The 21,294-nt window shown below is 42.4% G+C and overlaps 1 protein-coding gene across 2 annotated transcripts in view; it reads left to right on the forward strand.

Moving 5' to 3' along the window:
- Positions 1-4,974: 4,974 nt before the first annotated feature.
- The window catches only part of COL21A1 (collagen type XXI alpha 1 chain), a 213,726-nt gene continuing 197,406 nt past the window's right edge, over positions 4,975-21,294 (forward strand). The window contains exon 1 of one of the 2 annotated variants that reach the window (XM_043449847.1): positions 4,975-5,056. The gene's annotated coding sequence lies outside the window, so the exon portion shown is untranslated. Of the gene's footprint in view, positions 5,057-5,503; positions 5,652-21,294 lie in introns of those variants that run through there. The other variant, XM_043449846.1, reaches the window with a different exon arrangement.

A 21,294-nucleotide genomic window follows, 5' to 3' on the forward strand; every position in this document is an offset into this window, starting at 1 on the left:
TGGGATAACCAAAGTGAAGCATCTTTTGAAGAATTTCTGTGGGAAGAGGCCTCACAAGAAATCATGGGTTAGAAATAGTCTAGTTTCTCATTTCTATGTTATGGTTTAAATCTGAGGAAAGTTGAATTTGCCTTTCAGCCCTAAGATAAAAATATAAGAAATGTGACCCAAACTGTGGGGAACGTAAATTCCTTCAGTGTTCTTTTGTCCAGGAAAACTTGGGACTCTGAAATTAAGGAAGAAAGAAGCTATAAAATGGAGGAATTATCTCCAAACTCTTTTGGAGTATACTTGTATGCACTTTCGTATATACTTGTAATTTTTCTTTCTGCATCTTTATTTGCCAATGTGGGGGTCTCACAGTTGGATCTAAGAACAAGCCTTCAGAAATAAGACTTGCAGATAGCCTGGCCAAATTAGAATGTAAGTCAAATTTCCTTGGGCTTTTGGACTTTTAACTGAAGTTATAAAAATATCCATTATAGGTGCTAAGTTGTGATATTCAGCACTAATAGTTAGCAGTGAAAGTTAGATATTTAAGCAGGACTTATGGCACAAGAGGGTTTTATATTGACATTCTGTTTTCCTAAGTGTCTTTCACCTTCAGAATTGCTTTGGGTGTTTAACTCAGGGCTCTTCTGGTTGACAGCAACAGAAACCCAAGCCAAAGGAGCTTAATGAAAGCAAAAAGGGTTTATTAGCTCACAGAAGGGAAAAACCTGAGAGTAAGCCTACTTGCAGGACCCTTGGTCTTATTGCATTAGGTCCATTCCTTCATGCAGTGAATATTGGTTTATTCTTCCATAGGAATGAGCTGGTGAGAAGTACAGACATGGCCCTTACACTCCACGACACTGCCTCTTAGGTGTAGGTTTGTGGCTCAGCAGGTGTAGATGGATGAAAGATGCTTTAGTTGTTGACACTTAAAATGTAATAGTACAGCAAATATATAATGGTTTATTCTTCTGGACCTCAAGCAGAAGTGAGTCCTGAAGAGTCAAGGCAGAAGGCAGAAGCCATTTCTAAGATGGCAGTATTTCACGTACAGGCAGTCCCTTTGTAACATAACTCCTAAATCTACAGCCTGGGTTGGTATGAAGCTGAGGTGAGACAAAGGTAAGACTGTTTCCTGTTTTCTAATTTTGGGGTCTATGACTTAGATCTCTGTCATTGAGGAGGAAGGGGCCACATTGTGGATTTGGATACAATAATGTTCTCAAACAAAAATCAAGGAATTTTACTTGACAAACATAGAATTTTCTAATTTTAAAATTTAAATGCTTATATCCCTGTCTTAATAAAGAAAACAATTAATAAATATTAAATAAATAAATTATTGAATAAAATGAAATAATAAGATATTTACTGGAGGATATGATAACTAAATGATATTAAACTAAAATTGAGAGACTTGCCTGGTCAAACCAGTGGTTAAGAATCTGCCTTCCAATACAGGGGACCTGGGTTCGATCCCTGGTGAGGGAACTAAGATTCCCACATGCCATGAGGTAGCTAAGCCTGTATGTTCTAGAGCCCACATGCCACAACTAGAGAGAAGCTCATGTACCACAACTAGAGAAGCCCCTGAGCCACAACAGAAGATCTCAAGTGCCTCAACTAAGACCTAACATGGCCAAATAAATATTAAAACAAAAATAAAATAAAATTCACATTTTTAAAAAATTGGGAAACTTTACTTGGCACACATATTCTATTTTTAAAATTTCAATATTTCTACACCAGTCTGAAAGAAAATATTCAGTTCAGTTAAGTAGCTCGGTTGTGTCCAGCTCTTTGTGACCCCATGGATTGCAGCATCTCAGGCCTCCCTGTTCATCACCAACTCCCAGAGCTTGCTCAAACTCATGTCCATTGAGTCAATGATGCCATTCAACTATCTCATCCTCCTCTGTCGTCCCCTTCTCCTCCCGCCTTCAATCTTTCCCAGCATCAGGGTCTTTCCAAATGAGTCAGTTCTTTGCATCAGGTGGCCGAAGTATTGGAGTTTCAGCTTCAGCATTAGTTTTTCCAATGAATATATAGGATTGATTTCCTTTAGGATTGACTAGTTGGATCTCCTTGCAGTCCAAGGGACTCTCAAGAACCTTCTCCAACACCACAGTTCAAAAGCATCAATTCTTCGGTGCTCAGCTTTCTTTATAGTCCACCTCTCATATCCATACATGACTACTGAAAAACCATAGCTTTGTCAGCAGACCTTTGTCAGCAAAGTAATGTCTCTGCTTTTTAATATGCTGTCTAGATTGATCATAACTTTTTTTCCAAGGAGCAAGCATCTTTTAATTTCATGGCTGCAGTGACCATCTGCAGTGATTTTGGAGCCCCCAAAAATAAAGTCTGTCACTGTTTCCATTGTTTCCCCATCTATTTGCCATGAAGTGATGGGACTGGATCCAATGATCTTAGTTTTCTGAATATTGAGTTGTAAGTATTAAATAAATGTACTAAATTATCAAATAAATAAAAATGAAATAATTCATAAATAAGATCTTTACTGATAACTAAATGATATTAATCATATATTAAAATATATTTATTAAAGTAAATAGCTCAGAAAGTTCACACTCTGCTAGAATAGCTGGGTATACAGTAGTTGTATTAGTTTTCTATTGCTGGGTTACAAATTGCTACAAATTTAGCAGCTTAAACTAACACAAATGGAGTATATCACAGTTTCTGTAGGTTGAAGTTGGGCACCGAGGGTCTGGGGAAGCAGAAGTTTCCTGTGATCTGTGATAAGGGATGAGGAGGTGGGGAGGAAGTGGCAAGCCCAGAGGGTGGAGAGTGTCTTGGAGATGGTTCAGGAGCTCAGAGCTGATGTTAAGTGCAGTTGGATTCGTGTCAGGGTTTCAACAGGGAGAAGGTCAGAGTCACTTCAGAGAGGAGACAGTGGCAAAGTCTGACCTTGACCCATTGGATGGGTGGTGGTGACTTTGGGAAAGACAGGGGAGCAGAAAGGGGGAGCACATTGTCTTGGAGGGAAAGAAAGATAATAGATGCAAGTCTGACCACATTTCATTCCAACTGCCTGTCATTCATGCAAGAGAAGATGTCCAGTGGACAGTTGGGATACTGGCTGAAAGTTAGAGAAAGAGACCTGGGTCGATAAGGGAGTGGTAAGAAACTATTCCAAGGATATGGTAGGGGCCAACTAGGTGAAAAGCTAATGAGAGAATACAAGGAAAAAGAAAGAAGTGATGTGGAGCCTTTGCAATAGTTCTTAACAAAAAATATGTACTTGGATAGCTTCAGAGGAACTTCTGCAAGCTGTGGATCTGTAGATCCCATCACCAGCATCCTGAATCAGAGCCTGGTTAAGCACCCCTGGTCCATTGAGTACAGTAGACCCTCTGTATCCATGGTCTTTGCATCCTTGGATTCAACCAACTGCAGAGAGGAAATTATTTTTTTAAATCCAGAAAGTTTCAAAAAGCAAAACCTGAATTTGCTGTGTGTTTGCAACTGTTTTCTTGGTGCATGCCTGTTAAGTTTCTTCAGTCATGTCTGACTCTTTGGGACTGTGTGGACGGTAGCCCGCCAGGTTCCTCTGGATGGGGTTCTCCAGGCAAGAATACTGGAGTGGGTTGCCATGGTCTCCTCCAGGAGATCTTCCCAGCCAGGGGTTGAACCCACATCTCTTATGTCTCCTGCTTTGGCGGGCTGGTTCTTTATCACTAGCGCCACCTGAGAAGCCCCATTTACTTAGCATTTATAATTTATAATACATTTACTTAGCATTTACATTGTGTTATGTATTATAAGTTATAAATGAGTTAAAGTATATGGCAGGATGTGCATATTTATATGCAAATAATGCGCCATTATATAGGGCACTTGAAAATCCGTGAATTTTGGTATTTGCTGGGGTCCTGGAATGAATGCCCTGGAGATACCCAGGGACAAGTGTGTAAGAGATTGTTTGCAGATTTGGCTGGGGCATTTCAGGAAGTTGTAAGAGCACAATTATATAGTGAGTTGGGATAGAAGAGCCTAGAGTAAGTTCAAACAGGCTATTCTAGAGGAACAGTTTAAGACAGGAGGAGATGGACCCATCCATAGGGTGTTTTGTGAGAAGACAGACCGTGGTGGGACACAGATCAACAGATCAACAACTGAAGGAGGGAATGTGGGAAATGATGATCATCCCAAGACCCCAAGACTTTCCTATCTGACCTGAATTCTGTAGGACTCACTTCCTGAATGAGAGCATTTCCTCCTGGGGAGAAATTAATTTGTACATTCATTCAGCCCAGATTCACTGAGCACTTACTATATTTCAGATATTTCTAGCTGCAGAGGATAAAGCTGGGAGCAAGAGGACAGGAGCCCTCCCTGTCTCTTAGTGCTCACCTTGAGACGAATGCAAGACACCTGAGCATCTAACACCTAGAACTTCATATAGTGATCTGTTGAAAATAAAGTGCAGTCAGGGGTCCTGGGTGGTTCTGTCTGGAGCGGGTACGCAGGAAGGACTCTCTGGAGGGGACCTTTGAGACCTGAATGGAGGCATCTGTGATAACGTTTGGAACAGAGCTTTGGAGGCAAAAGAAGAATCGAGTGTGACTAGAACCCACTGGTGTGGATTTGTTTGCTGTTCAAACGCTCAGTCGTGTCTGCCTCTTTGCGACCCCATGGGCTGCAGCACACCAGGCTTCCTGTCCTTCACCATCTCCCCCGCAGCTTGCTCAGACTCATGTCCATCGAGCCCAGGATGCCATCCAACCACCTCGTCCTCTGTCGTCCCTTCTCCTCCAGTCTTTCCCAGCATCAGGCTCTCTGCTAACGAGTTGGCTCTTCGCATCAGGCGGCGTGCGTAAGGAAGGGCACAAAGGTCTTGGGCGGAGGGGGAGGGATGAGAAGCCAGAAGAGTGACGGGTCAGCCAGGGCCAGAGCGCTTGCAGGTCTGAGCGCGGGTGATGGTTAGAGAACTTTCTGGCTGCCGCGTGAGGGACGGACTAAAGGGGGCAGAGCGCAGACCGTCCATTTCTCAGGCACCTTGTTCCCGACTTTCCCTGCCGCCCCTAAGTCCTCCAAGGTAACTGCCTACTTATTTGAACGCGAACTTCCCTCAGGTGTTCCTGCAGCTCAGGTCAAAGGCAGGTCCACCGGTCAGCCGCTGGACCAGGTGGACCAGGTGTCTGATCCCGGCGTCCGGCGGCGGGCCTGGGGCTCCCCGACTCCGCGCCCGGGATGCGCTCGGGTCGCGTCTCACTTCGCCCTGCCGCCTTCCACCTCCGAGCCGCCTTGCCCTGACCTGCTTCCCGGGAATGCCGGGCCCGCCTCTCCCCAGTCCCACTGGGACGTGAGCTCCTCTGGCTTCTAGCGGGGTGCCCCGGCAGCTCGCATTGGGGATTCGGATCCAAAACCCACCCTCTGGCCGCGGCTCGCGGAAAGGGGGCGGGTGGGGGCGCGAACCTTATCTCGGGCTCCGCCTCCGGGACCGGGAGCGTCCCGCGCGCTCCGCACCGGCCGCCCGGGGCAGACGGGCTCCGGGCTCCGGGAGGGGAGGGCGGCCGACCCGCTCCGGCCCAGGTGGTGGCAGGGCCGCGGCCGGTCACTTCCAGGACCCCCGGGCCCCCGCGGGGCGCGCCGCTGCCGCGACAGCACCCCTGAGCAGGGACGCGCGCCAGGTAAGGCGGCCCCTTCTCCTCCCCTGTCCCTGCCGTGACGGCAAACCGGGGACCTCCGGCTGGAGGTCCCGCGTCTGCAGGGTGCAGCGGGCCGTCTGGAGGGTGCAGTTTCATCCCGCGCGTACGGAGGCAGCGGGTGAACCGGGAGGCAAGTCGGGACCCAGGATGGAGACAGGGACCCGGGATCTGTCCCGCAAAGTTCCTGGGCGGTTGCATGATCTCCGGAGCCTCTCGGGTCTCTGATTTCTGCTCGGAGCATTCTGGCCTCGGAAAATGGATGGTGCGCGGTGATTTACTCCCCTAAGCTCGTCTCTCTGGGCCGCGGTCTTTCTCGAAGGGGCTCTGCTGTCCGCACGTGCGGCGCCGGGAGCGTGATGCAGAGCGCGGGGTGGCGGGCTGTGCGCGATGCCCCGGACGTTCTCCGAGACTGCGGCCCCGGAGGCTCACTCAGGGGAATGTGAAAAATCCGGGGCCGGGGCAGCACCCAGTCAATTGTATCGGAATCTGTGGGAGTGGGCTGCACGCTTCCCAGGTGACTGCTAGGTGGGGTGGCTTTGGGACCAGTGGGTGAGAGCCTGCTTGTCCAAGGAAGGGGTGTCTCTGGGCAGCGGCAGCAGCCTCCCCTGGGAACTTTCAGAAATGCAGACTCGGGGGCCCAGCTCGGGAGGCGCAGACTCTCCGAATCTGAAACTGCGGGGGAGGGACCAGCCCTCTCTGTGTTCCTGGACCCTGCAGGTCATGCTAGCGCTGGCTCTCTGTAGAGGACTCTGGGTCGGGTTTCAGCGGAGGGAAGGGCAGACGCCTTTGGATTTCCTTCCAGAGAAGGGAGGAAACAGACCCCTTTCCCGAAAATTTTAGATATTGATCAGTAGGGTTCTTCCCATATTAAAAAAAAAAAAAAAATGCCGTGGACTTTGGAGGATTCTAAAAAGGGTGGAGACTTAGCCATCACCTGGAGCCAGTTTTCCTGTAGTAAACATTTTCTATTTTTAAGAGTTGAAAGGAAGCCAAAGAAGACATGTACCTAAAACTCCTGGCTGCAATAACACCAACGTTTGGCCCCCGATGGGGCTGCTCCCTATCATCCCTGTCATCAGTACATGTTACAGGACTCATATGAGGTATGAGCAGCTCGAGGTTTCAGGGATTCATGCCATTTCTCCAGAGTACAAGGAAATTCAGCCTTGCAGGTCTCTGAATTCTCTGAGTGGCTTTTTTTTTTTTTTTAAATAGAGATCTGAGATTTCAAAATTTTGGCGAAAAAAAAGTTCCAGCTGTTCCTAAGTCATTAGTACAGAAATAGAATGACTTTGCAAATAGGCTTAAATGGATCTGAAAATCTGATGTTGGAACAAAAGCTAGAAGAGGCGTGACCGTGGTCCTAGCACATGTGTGCTGGGGTGAATACTGCTCCGTGTATGTGGGACTTTCTGCGTGGAGAACAGGTGCTTTCCAAGCTGCTATTTTCAGAACCAATTTGTGATGAGGTATAGAGACAGGTTCTAAGCTTGTGTTTAGAGAACTGGGGGAAATACAGGTTGTGGTGAGGACCAGGAGCCTTGATCTGAGGCCTAAGCTGCAGGTTCAAGATCTGCTCTTCTGATTCTCTGAGCTCTGGGGCAGGGGTATAACTCTGCGAGCCTCACCTTCCCCATCTGCAAAATGGGTACTGCCACAGTTCTCATGTTTTCAGAGTTAAAGGAAATAATGCTTCCAGCAAAGTCAATGAAATATTTGCTAGTCCAAAATGTGCACACACACACAGACACACACCCCAACTAAAAAGAAAGTAAAGACCTAATCCCCAAACTCTTGGAATGAAAACTATGTTGAGAACATGGTCACATTTTAAATTTACGTGTATTTATGTGTCAACCTCACCCTTAGAATTTACAGTTTTTCCTTACTAAAATCTGAATATATGGACATCCTCTATCTTCCTAATTTTACTCTATGTTTTATATAGAACTTTCTAGAAAAATATTTTTTCTAGTAGATTATCTTCAAGTCAACAGCCTAGTTTTTTTTTTTTTTTTTTTTTTTAGATAGTGGAGTGCAGTTTATTACACCGGCGGGCCCAAGGCAGAGTCTCCTCTTAGCCAAGGGCCCCGACCAGCATTTGTGAAAATCTTTTATACCCCATGTGTCCAAACCCACTACCCCAATTCCCTTGAGACTTACATAAACAAAGGAAGGGTAAATACAACTACAATAACCCCATCATTCACGTGTTATGTGTTCAAACAGTCAATAATCAATAAGCCCGCAGTTACATTCCAAATAGTTAATAACTGATAAGCCTGTGCTTACATTCTGATAGATAGTGTCCGGAGGCAGGGGTGATTAGTGTCTGTTCTTCAAGATTCCCCTGCCCAGAGGGGGGTCTTATCCTTCCATCCATAACGAGCATCATTTATTGAGATATATTGTACCTTAGCCCTCCTGCCACCCACATGAGAGCAGCCTAGTTTTTAATCTACTCACTGTGTATGGTAAAGGATTTTACCATTTGGTGGAATTTATAATCTAATCACATTCAAATTTAAATAGCCTTAAATCTGGCTCTCCAGAATATTACTCCTTATAAAAGACAGTTCAAATGATAGGCCTGGCATGCTGTGGCTTCCAAGAACATCAGTTTAGAAGTCCTACCTGGCATTTCCTAGGTTCTTGAGAGAGAAAAATGAAACCTTATCCAGTTGCATCAAGGTTTGTTCAAGACAATGTAAGAGAAAGCAGGTTGAGGACACAGCAAGGACAAGCCTAAACTGGCAGAAAGGTTAGGTGAGGTCCTTTTCTTTCTTAGCTGCAATATTTTCCCAGTGCTTCAGAACCACATACAGAAGAAGCAACTCCTTTTACAATATTTGATTGGAACTGATCTGGGTGATCCTCTTAGAACCAAAGAGTTCTAGTAAAAAAAAAATATGGGTATTAATTCCAAAAGAATATACCATTTGATTCTGTACTTTGAAATGCGTCTCGATTCACCTTTAATTTCAGTGATAAATTGACTATTAGATTTCCAACTGAGGATGCAATTTTAGGACTCATCTTCCATCTTTAAATATAAGAGATTGTACCCTTTCTGTTGCCAATGTTCTGTGACTTCTAGAAGACTAAATAGAATACAGGTTTCAGCACATAAACATCTTAGTTACTTCATTCAGGAAATCAGGTCTTCATTAGGATACTTTGGAATTTTCAAGGTAATGTTATTAAATTGAATGAGTAGAATTTAATGTTATTAAATTAAATGTAATTGCAACTTAATGTAAGTAGGGTTTTCTTTTTGGCTTACTATGTATGAGATGAGGAGTGGCTCTGGGCATGGAAAGTGAAGATCAGAGGCACTTCTCTTGATGGGGAAAATGAAGGCGTGTGGAAGCAAATTTAAAAGCTCAGTAATCAAATTATGTATCCTGGATAATTTAACTCAAGAGCTGAGTGTCTGTGATGTTGCAAGTCAGTGACAAGATGAGGCAGCCCAGTGAGTGGCCAATTCAGAAAGATGCTAATGCCCCATGGTGATTTCATGATTCTCCGCTTGCAGGCACAAGGGCAGGAGCAGAGATAATCATAAAGGAGTGAGTGTAATTGCCTTTATTTTTCATAACTTGGCTCACTTAGAAAGGTTCTGATGGTCTTCATTTCAGTTCATTTATTTTGATGGCCCACTTTGTTCCAAAGTTGATGGTTTTACCATTAAGGCCAACCTGGAAAGTCGTGTGAGCAAAACACATCACAGGAAAGGCATATATGTTTTTATTTTGTATTTATTATTTTTGGATTGTATTTCTCAGCATGCAGTAGTAATTCTTTAGTTTGTTTCATTAGCATTCTTGTGGGAAACAAGTTGAAATATTTATTTCTGGCAAGTGATCCAGTCTCACGAAAAGAGAATTGGCTCTGGAGGCTGAGATCGCAAACCTTTTCCATCTCACAGTTATGAACACACACTCTTCAGCCATAACACCAAGCCTTTAGTCCTGACTGTCACTTACTAGTTGTTTGAACTTGGACCAGTTGTGTAACCTTTCTTTGTTTCTGTTTCCTCCTTAGTAAAATTGGGGTGAATGCATATTAAGTCGCTTCAGCTGTGTCTGACTCTTTGACCTCACGGACTGTAGCCTGCCAGGGTCTTCTGTCCATGGGATTTCCCAGGCAAGAATACTGGAGGGGGTTGCCATGCCCTCCTCCAGGGGATCTTCCTGACCCAGGGATCAAACCTGTGTCTCTTAAGTCTCCTGCATTGGCACCACCTGGGAAGCCCTAAAATTGGGGAATAGTACCTACATAAGGGGGGTTATCATGAGGAGTAAATGAATCAATGAACATAAAGTTCTACTAACGGTAAATGCTTAATAAGTATTTCCTATCATTTCACCTTGGATGTTAATGGTTTAAGCTGAAGCTCTCTTTTTCTCTTTTCACCTCTGACAGTTAGATCCTGAAAAGGTAGTGCTAATTCAAGTTATGTTCATTTGATGCTTTTTCTGTTTTAGCTAGTAAGAGAATTTGTTTCTGAATAAATGAAGTCCTTCAACTTTCTTGGAAAATAATACAAACTTTTGAACAACATTCTAAAAGTTCCCAGATGCTGCTACTGTGGGCCTGAGATCACACTCAGAGAATGACTGCTTCACACACTAGTTCCCAAACTGGACTAAACATTGGAATCACCTGAGATCAGAGCTGTAGCATGTTGATGCCCAAACTGATTAAACAGTTGATCAGTTGGGTTAATTTATTGTGAATGTAGTTGTCATGTGCTTTGAAAAAGAGAGGCTGTGTAACATTACACCTTACCTGTCTATGTGGAATTCCCATGCACTCATAGCATTTTTAGGGATATTATAATTTGTCCAATCAAAATGGGGAAACAGTCTTGGGGACCTCATTCTTGGCTGAAAGCTCAGGAACAGTCAGTGATGGCACCAGATAACATCAGGATTCCTGTATTCTGCTCAGTACATTTTTCACTCAACCGCCTTGTCTTCTGAAAAATCAGATAATGTGGTAGAAGCACATAATCCAAGATAGAGTGCCCTGGGAATCCTATGGACCTGCCTGTCTCCCTTGACCCAGTTTGATTTTTGATTTCAGGGTTGTTTATTAAAAAACTTCTCTAAATGAAAATCCACTGACACCACCATACTTAAATTTAAGAAAATAAACCTATAGCTACTATCCCTTGTGAAAAGGATGAATATTTTTCTAGCTAGGTTAAGGATCCAGTTGAGTTTTCCCTCTTTGATGTTACTTTAGCAGTTTGGCTTTTACTAATGAAAAACTCAGAGGTATTTGAAAATTTCAGAAAACATGGACAGTTTTCTCAAGTCCAAGTTTGGTGACCTGCTGGGAATCCTGCCAGGTTCTCGTGTTGATTCGCTGTTTAATTTTGGTTCTGACTTGTCTTGTTTTGATATAGGTCAGTGTAGCCATGATTGCAATGTTATGTTACCCGTAAACTGTTGGTTTTTACAGTTATTGGTGTCGAGAAGAAAAGATTAAGAACTGACACAATTTTCTTTTTAAATTGAAAGTAAAAACTTCTAGTGAAGTTTGAGCTTTATAGGAAGTTCTTCTAAATATATTCTTTGGAAATGTAGCCTTTTACATTTTAATTATGTAACAGGGGTAAATAAAAACAAACACTCAGAATATACGTTTTATATTTTTATGGTAACTTTCAAATCTATAGGTGATTCAATGAAACAAAGTATTGAATGTTTTACAAATGCTAAACCTTGCTGTATTTCTCTACTGAATTAGGAAGAGACAGTTTGATTCCACCTCAAGGGGTTGTCTAGGCACTCACCAGTACCCAGAATTAGATACAATATTAAAGATAAGGAAAGGAGGGACATTCTTTTTAAGTGTTCGGCCAATAATCACACGGTGGTAAAGCGCCTGTCCAGCCTGACTGTCCCCTGGGATTCAGAGAAGTTACTTTGTTCAGTTTAGTAAGTCTATTAATAGCCAATTGGCAGTTTTCTTTTTTCAAATGGAAAGCGCCTCTTAATTTATTTCATAAAAGTAACACTTTGTACCTATTTTTAAGTGAAAAAAGGTATAAGGCAAAAATAGTTTTGATTTAAATTTATGAAAATCAACAAGTGTGGCATTCTCATTTAACATAATGTCTTGAATTAATCTTTAGAAAGGGCTGAATATGATTAAAAAAATTATTGAAATATAGTTGATTTCCAATATTGTGTTAGTTCCAGATGTACAGAACAATATCCAGTTATGCATATGCATAGTATATATATGTGTATATATAGGTATATATGGTCTTTTATAGATCTTTTTCATTGTAGGTTATTACGAGATGTTGAGTATCATTCTCTGTGCTACACAGTAAGTCTTTGTTTTATATATAGCAGTGTGTATCTGTTAACACCAAGCTCTTGATTTATCCCTCCCCCCCTTTCCCCTTTGGTAATGGTAAGTACGTTTTTTGTTTCTGTGGGCCTATTTCTGTTTTGTAAATAGGTTCAACTGTATGATGTTTTTTAGATTCTACATATAAGTTTTATCATATGGTATTTGTCTTTCTCTGCTGACTTACTTCACTTAGTATATAATCTCTATGTCTACCCATGTTGCTGCATATGGCATTATTTCATTCTTTTTTATGGCTGAGTAGTATTCCATCATGTATGTAGACCGTGTCTGTATCCATTGATAGTTCATAGCAGCACTATATACAATAACCAAGACATGGAAGCAACCTGTGTCCATTAGGAGATGAGTTTGATTTGAATTTATATCATGGCAAGAAGTGGAGAAGTTACCCCAGAGGGAGGCAGAGTGGAGAAGGGAAAAACCTGAGGCCTTGAGAATGCGGACGATTCCGCCACGTCTCTGCAGAAGCTGCCCTTCTCCCTCCGGCAGTGTCTTTCCATCCTCTCATAGTTCCTTTGCTTTTCTTTCCCTGTTCAAACCACCTGTGAGCCAACACTTCTGGACTAAGGTTTGAAATGAGAGAGAGTGAAAGATGCTTCGTGAGGAGCGGAGATGCCAAGGTAACTGTCTTAGGTAGAGTGGTTCATATATTTCCTACTTAGCTCCCTTCAGAATGAGGAGGGAGCAGGGATGAAAAGAAAACGTGGGATTCAGAACTCTTGATGAGATGTGGAGGCACATGGAACCTTATTCAAACTCCCGTATAACTTAGTGGCGGCAAGTATGTCAATGTGGGATGTGAGCAGGTAGGTACCTACAATCTAAGTTATATGTTGTTTTCATTCTGCCATTTGAATAATAGTACAGTATCTGTACATGAAGTACTAAATAAATAGACACACATTATTTCCAAGAAGGCTCTGGGCCAGGAAATGGGAAACCTGGTTTCTCATCCCAGTCCACCACTAATTTACTAAATTGGTCGCTTATCAGAAAAGCTTGTAGTAAAACAGACCCTTGGTAGGTGTGATCGGAAAGTCTTCTTTCATTTTCTTTTTCTTGGTGAAAAGCACCATTTAAGACCATCATGGATCATGTGAAAAGTTTCAGCTTAGACCATCTGTGTTCAGAGGTGAAGTCAGTTCAAGTAAAACCCTTCAGGATGTTAGTCTCTGAAGAAATGTAGCATTCACTCCAAAAATTCCTATAACAATGTTCTTGAATGTTCACTGAAGATGGATGTTACTATGCATGGGAAATAATGAGATAGCAGATCTTTTTATTTCAAGAAAATTGTATTTTCCTTTTCATGATGCCTAAACAAACTTTTTTGGCATTCATGTGGGAATTATATAAAACATATTCACTGGTCTTTTCAACACTTGGAAAAAAAATTCCTATTCTTAATTATGGGTTTTACAAGCGAAATCATGTTTATATGAGTAATCATATTATGTTTTTGAGCTCAAAATTGTATGTTTCCCAAAATGTTAACAGTTGCGTTTTGGAGGTAGTATGATAGATACTTTCTTCCTGCTTTTCTTTGTTTCCTCTATTTTTTGACACACGTGTATTAACTTTATAATGCAAAAATAAATACATAACTACATGCTTTGTGGAGGAAGCATATGAAATGGTAATTTTGAATTCTAATACAAATGGGAGATAATGATGTTACAGTGTGATTCATATACATTCCTATAATTCACAAAGCACTTGTTATTCGAGATGTACTTTGAAATACCAGACACACTAATAAGAGATAGTAAAATCTGGCGAAAATGATGGGAGTGATTTTTATGAAAAGCAGAATATCACTTTCTTAATCCATGTGAATGCCAGAAGAATATTATGTATTCTGATCCTGTAAACCCATCGAGGATCATAGCTGAGATGGGCGGGGGGGGGGGTGGGGTGTGGTGAGTCATGGCCTTGCCACTTAGCCCCTGTGTGACCTTGTTCATGGTTCTTAACCTTTTAAAGCTTAATTTGCCCATCTGTCAAGAGAGGATCAAAGGACCTACTTCATGCTGTGGTCAAGAGTGTTCGGTGCAATAATGCACATAAACTCTTAAACACAGTGCCTGGCAGAGAAAAGTACTCAAATTAGTCATTATCACGAGTATAATATTCTTCCTACTTCTGAGCTTGTTCACACATCTGATTTGGATGTCTACCTTGTGGAAAGCATGCTGCTTCTTTAGGGGAGGATATCCTCTGGGCAGCCTGGGTCGTGGTGGAGAGGTGAATCCAGACTTTTACCCTTCTCCACGTTGTGCTGGGGATTCAGGGGAGTGTGTCTCCCTAAGCTGGCAGCGCTCTGGGGGTGCCGACAGAGGCTTTGCCGAGCAACTCCTGTATCCATTTGCCTCCTCAAATAGAGGTCTTTGTGGCTATAGCCCAGAATTGGTGTGTCTGTATAGGATATGCATTAATTCATCCACTAGGCAATTATTTTTTCAGCTCTTTCCATAGATTAATTCCAGATCCTAGAGATGCAGCAAAAATGAGACATGATCCCTGTCCTCAAGGACTCACAGTCTCTTTGCAAATTTCACTGTGTCTGCTTTGTCTATCAGGGTTGGTATCATATCACGGAACTCTTAAACCTAGTACATTGCTGCTCTCAGTAGAGCGCTTCAAAGAGGGTGTCATGGTTGATTTCATATGTTAATTGCTCCCATACCCACTAATCTGAAGGTTTATTATTGGGGGTCCCTGGTTGGGTCTATGCTTTTCTCAAAACTGCGATGAACTCTACATGTATAATGTACATCAGTAAGTTTTGCAAAGTAGACTAGGCGCATAGTCTACCAATCCAAAAAGTAAACAAAAACCCATGATGAGCTGAATTGAAGTGATCAAGGCTTAAAATAGAAGGAAGTTATGGAGACACTCCAGTGTTCTTGCCTGGAGAATCCTAGGGACAGGGGAGCCCGGTGGGCTGCCGTCTATGGGGTCACACAGAGTCAGACATGACTGAAGTGACCTAGCAGCAGCAGCATGGAGACACTGGGAAAATCGGAATCAATTATTTTTAGACTACACATGTCAGAGCCCTGAAAAAAAATGTAAATATTTTTGAGCTCTGATTCATTCTCAATTAGTAAATTAAGTGAATGTCTGGCCAGTTACCAATATAGGATAGTGAGAGCCATTTGTGCATCTGTATTTCCTTAACTGTGCCTCGAAATATTTTTAATTTTTAGCTGGATAGTGTAATTTCACATTGGACATTTTTCGGCCAGACCCATTACATCATTAAACGCTAAACTTGAGTAGTACAATGAGTTTGTGTGTTTTAAATGTTTCTACATCATCTTGGATGGATAAGGCTGCCAAGTTGAATTTCACATCTCATATCTAGAAACCTGCCATGTTTTCCATACTTGAGCCTAAAACAGTTTAAGTAAGACTAGTGAAGCAATTATAATTTCATATTTTCAAACTTGATTTGAATACTAATGACTTTAAGAATAAATGTATGCATGTTTTCCACTTTATTCCATCTTCAGCTTTTCTGCAAAGAAAAGCATGTATCATAAAGGTAGCCGCAAGAAGAACCTCTTCCCTCTCCCTCTCTATAGTTGTTTTCATGTTGCCAGTCCTTAAGCAAGGCCAATCTATTTCTCAAGACAGTGTCCTCGAGGAATCTGATTATTACAGGGTTGCCATCTTCCCAAATGCAGGGAAGAAGAGTCCTAGCCCTGCTTCTCCAGAGGGTAAGGCTCTGCTACTTTTACTGTTCAGTTCACTCACCAAGTCGTGTCCGACTCTTTGTGACCCCATGGACTGCAGCACACCAGGCTTCCCTGTCCATCACCAACTCCCGGAGCTTACTCAAATTCATGTCCATTGAGTCAGTGATGCCATCCAACCATCTCATCCTCTGTTGTCCCCCTTTCTTCCTGCCTTCAATCTTTCCCAGCATCAGGGTCTTTTCCAATGAGTCAGTTCTTCACATCAGGTGGCCAAAGTATTGGAGTGTCAGCTTCAGCATCGTCCTTCCAATGAATATTCAGGACTGATTTCCTTTAAATTAGACTGGTTGGATCTCCTTGCTGTCCAAGGAACTTGCAAGAGTTTTTTCCAACACTACAGTTCAAAAGCATCAATTCTTTGGCACTCAGCTTTCTTTATAGTCCAACTCTCACATCCGTACATGACCACTGGAAAAACCATAGCCTTGACTAGATGGATCTTTGTTGTCAGAGTAATGTCTCTGCTTTTTAATATGCTGACTAGGTTGGTCATAGCTTTTCTTCCAAGAAGCAAGTGTCTCTTAATTTCATGGCTGCAATCACCATCCGCAGTGATTTTGGAGCCCAAAAAATAAAGTCTGTCTCTGTTTCCGTTGTTTCCCCGTCTATTTGCCATGAAGTGATGGGATCGGATGCCATGATCTTAGTTTTCTGAATGTAGAGTGAAAGCCAGCTCTTTCACTCTCCACTTTCACTTTCATCAAGAGGTTCTTTAGTTCCTCTTCACTTTCTGCCATAAGGGTGGTGTCATTGGCATATCAGAGGTTATTGATATTTCTCCCAACAATCTTGATTCCAGCTTGTGCTTCATCCAGCCTGGCATTTTGCAAGATGTAGTCTGCATGTAAATTAAATAAGCAGGGTGACAATATACAGCCTTGAAGTACTCCTTTCCCTATTTGGAACCAGTCTGTTTTTCCATGTCCAATTCTAACTGTTCCTTCTTGACTGGCATACAGGTTTCTCAGGAGGCAGGTCAGGTGGTCTGGTATTCCCATCTCTTTCAGAATTTTCCACAGTTTGTTGTGACCCACACAATCAAAGGCTTTGGTGTAATCAATAAAGTCTACTTTTACTGTAGACAATTTCAAATTTTGACTTTTTTCCTTTAATGTCTTTCTCCTGGGATTTGTTTTCTCAGAGCCATTTCTTGATGTGTGCTAAAGCAAACAGGGAAAGAAAGAAGGCATATGTATTATCTGCAAAAGCCGCAGGAATGAGTTTCAGTCTCTGTGGTCATTGCCCTCATTTGGGAGTTGCCTGTGTACTCGGTTGCTCAGCCGTTTTGTCTGACTCTGTGACCCCACAGACTGTAGCCCACCAGACTCCTCTGTCCAAGGAGTTTTCCAGGCAAGAATACTAGAGTGGGTTGCCATTTCCCACTCCAGGGAATCTTCCTGACCTAGGGATCGAACCCTGTGTCTCTGGCACTGGCAGGCAGATTCTTTATCACTGTGCCGTCTGGGAAGCCCCCATTAGGGAGTTGGGGAGTTTTAAATGCAAAACGAGGACTTTTGATATATGAAAAGGGCAGGGGGAGACAAGTGCTCCCAAGAAAGCTGTTGTTGTCTTTCTTCCCATTCACAAGAAGGGGCTACTGACAATTGTAAACATGTTGATTTTGTGCTGTGGGCGGTGGGTGGGGGGAAAGTGATGAGTCAGCAAGGTCCCTGGCTCCCTGGGTACCTGGTAGACTGAGGTTGCTTATGGTATGACTGGGAGATGAACTACTTCAAATATAAGTTTGGAACAAAGTAAGACTCCAAGTGGTTTAATGCTGGAGGTCGGTGCCAGGGAAGATTTGGTCTGTGTCATACTTTGCTTCATGGAGGAGGTGTGGCGTGAGCCTGCTTCTTGAAGCATGGTTCAGTTTAGACACACGCAATAGTCAACATAAATCATAGGGCTGGAAATTACCTTACAAGTAATTGTCATTTATGATTCAAATGTTGTTTATACCAATGACGCTTGATGCCTTAATTTCTCCCGATAGCATAACTAATGAGCACATGATCTGATGCCAGATGCCATTAAGGATGGGAAACTTTCAGCTTTAAACATCCTTATTTATTAAAAATGATTTTCTTAGGTTAAACTGAAAAATTCCTCCTTGGAGTGTCCATGCATTGGCCCTAATTCTGTGCTCTCGGAGTTACAGGGACAAAAAAATCTCTTCCACTTCAAACGCAATCTTGCCAGGATTTGAAGACAAGTGGAACATGGTATTCTAAAACGGCTTCTTTCTTTTTTCTTTGTCTTTTGTGTGGTTTACAGTTACATCTCCAGCCTGGTCAACCTTCCCTGGACATGCTGAGTATTGATTCTTTCTGACCATTGGTTGCTAAATAGAAAGGGTGTAGCCCTGCTCTTTTCTCACTGTGGCCCAAGAGCAAACTAATTTTTGGCAGCTAACTCACACAAATGACTTCAGTTTGCCATTAGCTAAGGTCTTTTTGTCTGCTCAGCCCTCCTGCTGTTAGGCCAACGGATTCCTTTTAAGCATTCCACAATCCAAATTTTGGATCCCAGGATTTTTGTGTATTTCTTTTGAATTTTGTCTTATTGTGATTGGCTCATTATTTATCCAGGTGAGATCTTATCCACAGGCTTCCAGTCAATCAGTTAGAAATCTTTTTTAGCTTTTCTTTATCTAGAAACTTGATTTGCATGTCATCATTTTCCTCACTCATATTATGGATAACCAGTGAACTTGGCAGGACACAAGACGGAATTCTAAAATATCTCACCAGAAACCTCTTGCCAGGTTGGCAACCACTGTTACTCACCATGGGGGAGCCATTTGATTAGTTTTATACTAGACTACATTTATCTGCTTTCATTTTTGAAGTGTCATAAGTATAGTCCTCTCCTGATAGCAGCTTGGTGCATGCGTGTGCTAAGTCGGTTCCTTCGTGTCCGACTCTTTGTGATCCTGTGGGGTTCATAGGCTCCTCTGTTCGTGGGATTTCCCAGACAAGAGTACTGGAATGGTTGCCATGCCCTCCTCCAGGGAATCTTCCTGACCAGTGATTGAGCTCACGTCTCTCATGTCTCCTGGATTGGTAGGATGGTTCTTTACGGTTCTTTACCACTAGTGACACATAGGAAGCCCAATCCTATCAAAAAAGTACAGGTCAAACTGCACAGCGCAGGGAACTCTACTCAATATTCGGTAATAACCTGTATGGGAAAAGCATCTGTTGAAGAATGAATATATGTGTATATATGATTGAATCACCATGCTGCACATCTGAAACTAACAACACTGTAAATCAACTATACACCAATAACATTTTTTTAAAAAGTGAAAAAAGTGCAGGTCAGTTTAATGTGATTTATTCTTGGTACTCAAAAACATCGTGTCATGTTTAGGACATATTCCTTTTCTAAGTTTTGTAAGTGCTCACAAAAAGGAGTGAAGTTTAGAATGTTTAACAACCAGAAAAACCAGGGCACCAGCCTTGCAGCTCAGGCCCAGGGCAGTCAGAAGAGGCGTCAGGGCGGCCAGCTGACAGCTGATTTAATCCCTCAGCCTTGCGGGTTTCCCAGAAGCCCACATACTCTTGATCTTCAGTGCTATTTCTTTTCTCCTTTCTGTAAGTTTCTGCTGTTTACTTGGACTTTGAGCACTGGTCTATATTTCACAAATGAAGATGTATTGTGAAACAGACTTAAAACTGGGAATGGGTGTGATTTGTTTAAGGGCTTGATGGGAAGGGAGGGTTTATTGAGGGGAGAGCTGGTAATATTTCCAAGTACGGGACCTGGAACCCTTCTGTAGAAATGGTCACCGAAGCAGAGAGGATGGTGGTGTTTCTGGCTGAGCACAAATCTGTCAATCACAAGCTAACCAAAAAAGTCTAGAAGATGAAGACCAATCAAGACAGATACTACCTTTTGAGAAATAGTGAAGAAATGTTGCCAAGGGCACTGTAAAAGGATCGGTTATCTCAAGGAAGGATAACTCTCATGGAGGGTATGATCTTAATCAGAAGGAGATAAAGGAGCAGGGCATGGGCGTGGGTGAGAGGAGGCATTTCTTTGGAACTTGAGGAGGTCATTGATACTGAGGTGTGTGTTTCCATAATGGTGAGTATGTACATACTACTTTATTGGATTTTAGAAAAAATGAAAATTAACCTTTGAAGCTGTAAGATGAGTATAATAATTACTTGAGATGTATGATCAATAGAAAACAGTAGGGAAAAACCTAGAGTGGGCAGATTTAAGTAGAGAAACATAAACTTTCTGCCTTCCTGGTTAATATTGTTGTATTATTCAGTGGCTAAGTTGTGTCCTTCTCTTCATGGCACTGTGGTCTGCAGCACACGAGGTTTCCCCGTCCTGCACTATCTCCCAGAGTTTGCTCAAACTCATGTCCATTGATGCCATCCAACTGTCTCATCCCCTGTCACACATTTCTCCTCCTGACCTCAATCTTTCCCAGCATCAGGATTTTTTCCATTAAGTCAGCTCTTCGCACCAGGTGGCCAAAGTATTGGTGCTTCAGATTCAGCATCAATCCTTCCAATGAATATTCAGGACTGATTTTCTCTAGGATTGACTGTCCTTACTGTTCAAGGGATGCTCAAGAGTTTTCTCCAACACCACAGTTCAAAAGCATCAATTCTTTAGTGCTCAGCTTTCTTTATGATCCAACTCTCTCATCCGAATGTGATTACAGGAAAATCCATAGCTTTGACTAGATGGACTGTTGTTGACAAAGTGATGTCTCTGCTTTTTAATATGCTGTCTAGGTTTGTCATAGCTTTTCTTCTAAGGAGCAGGCATCTTTTAATTTCATGGTGGCAGTCACCATCCGCAGTGATTTTGGAGTCCAAGAAAAGAAAATCTGTCACTTTTTCCCCATCTATTTGCCATGAATTGATGAGATTGGTTGCCATGATCTTAGTTTTTTGATTGTTGAGTTTCAAGCCAGCTTTTTCACTCTTCTTTTCACCCTCATCAAGAAGCTCTGTTGTTCCTCTTTGCTTTTTTTTTTTTCCTGCCATTTTGCCATTCTGCCATTTTCTGCCATTAGACTGGAATCATCTGCATATCTGAGGTTGCTGATATTTCTCCTGGCAATTTTGATTCCAGCTCATGAGTTATTCAGCCCGGCATTTTGCATGATGTACTCTGCATAGAGGAGAAGGAAGTAGCAATCCAGTCCAGTATTCTTGCCTGGAAAATCCCATGGACAGAGTAAGCTGCTGGGCTACAGTCCATGAGTTGCAAATAATCAAACATGACTGAGTGTGCACACACACACACACATACACATGTACACAATGTATAGAAGTTAAATAAGCAGGGTGACAATATACAGCCTTTACATACTCCTTTCCTAATTTTGAACCAGTCCATTGTTCCACGTCTGGTTCTAACTGTTGCTTCTTGACCTGCATACAGGGTTCTCAGGAGACAGGTAAGGTGGTCTGGTATTCCTATCTCTTTAAGAATTTCCCAGG

Source organism: Cervus canadensis, chromosome 28, assembly GCF_019320065.1.
Source record: "Cervus canadensis isolate Bull #8, Minnesota chromosome 28, ASM1932006v1, whole genome shotgun sequence".
Classification (NCBI taxonomy): Eukaryota; Metazoa; Chordata; class Mammalia; order Artiodactyla; family Cervidae; genus Cervus; species Cervus canadensis.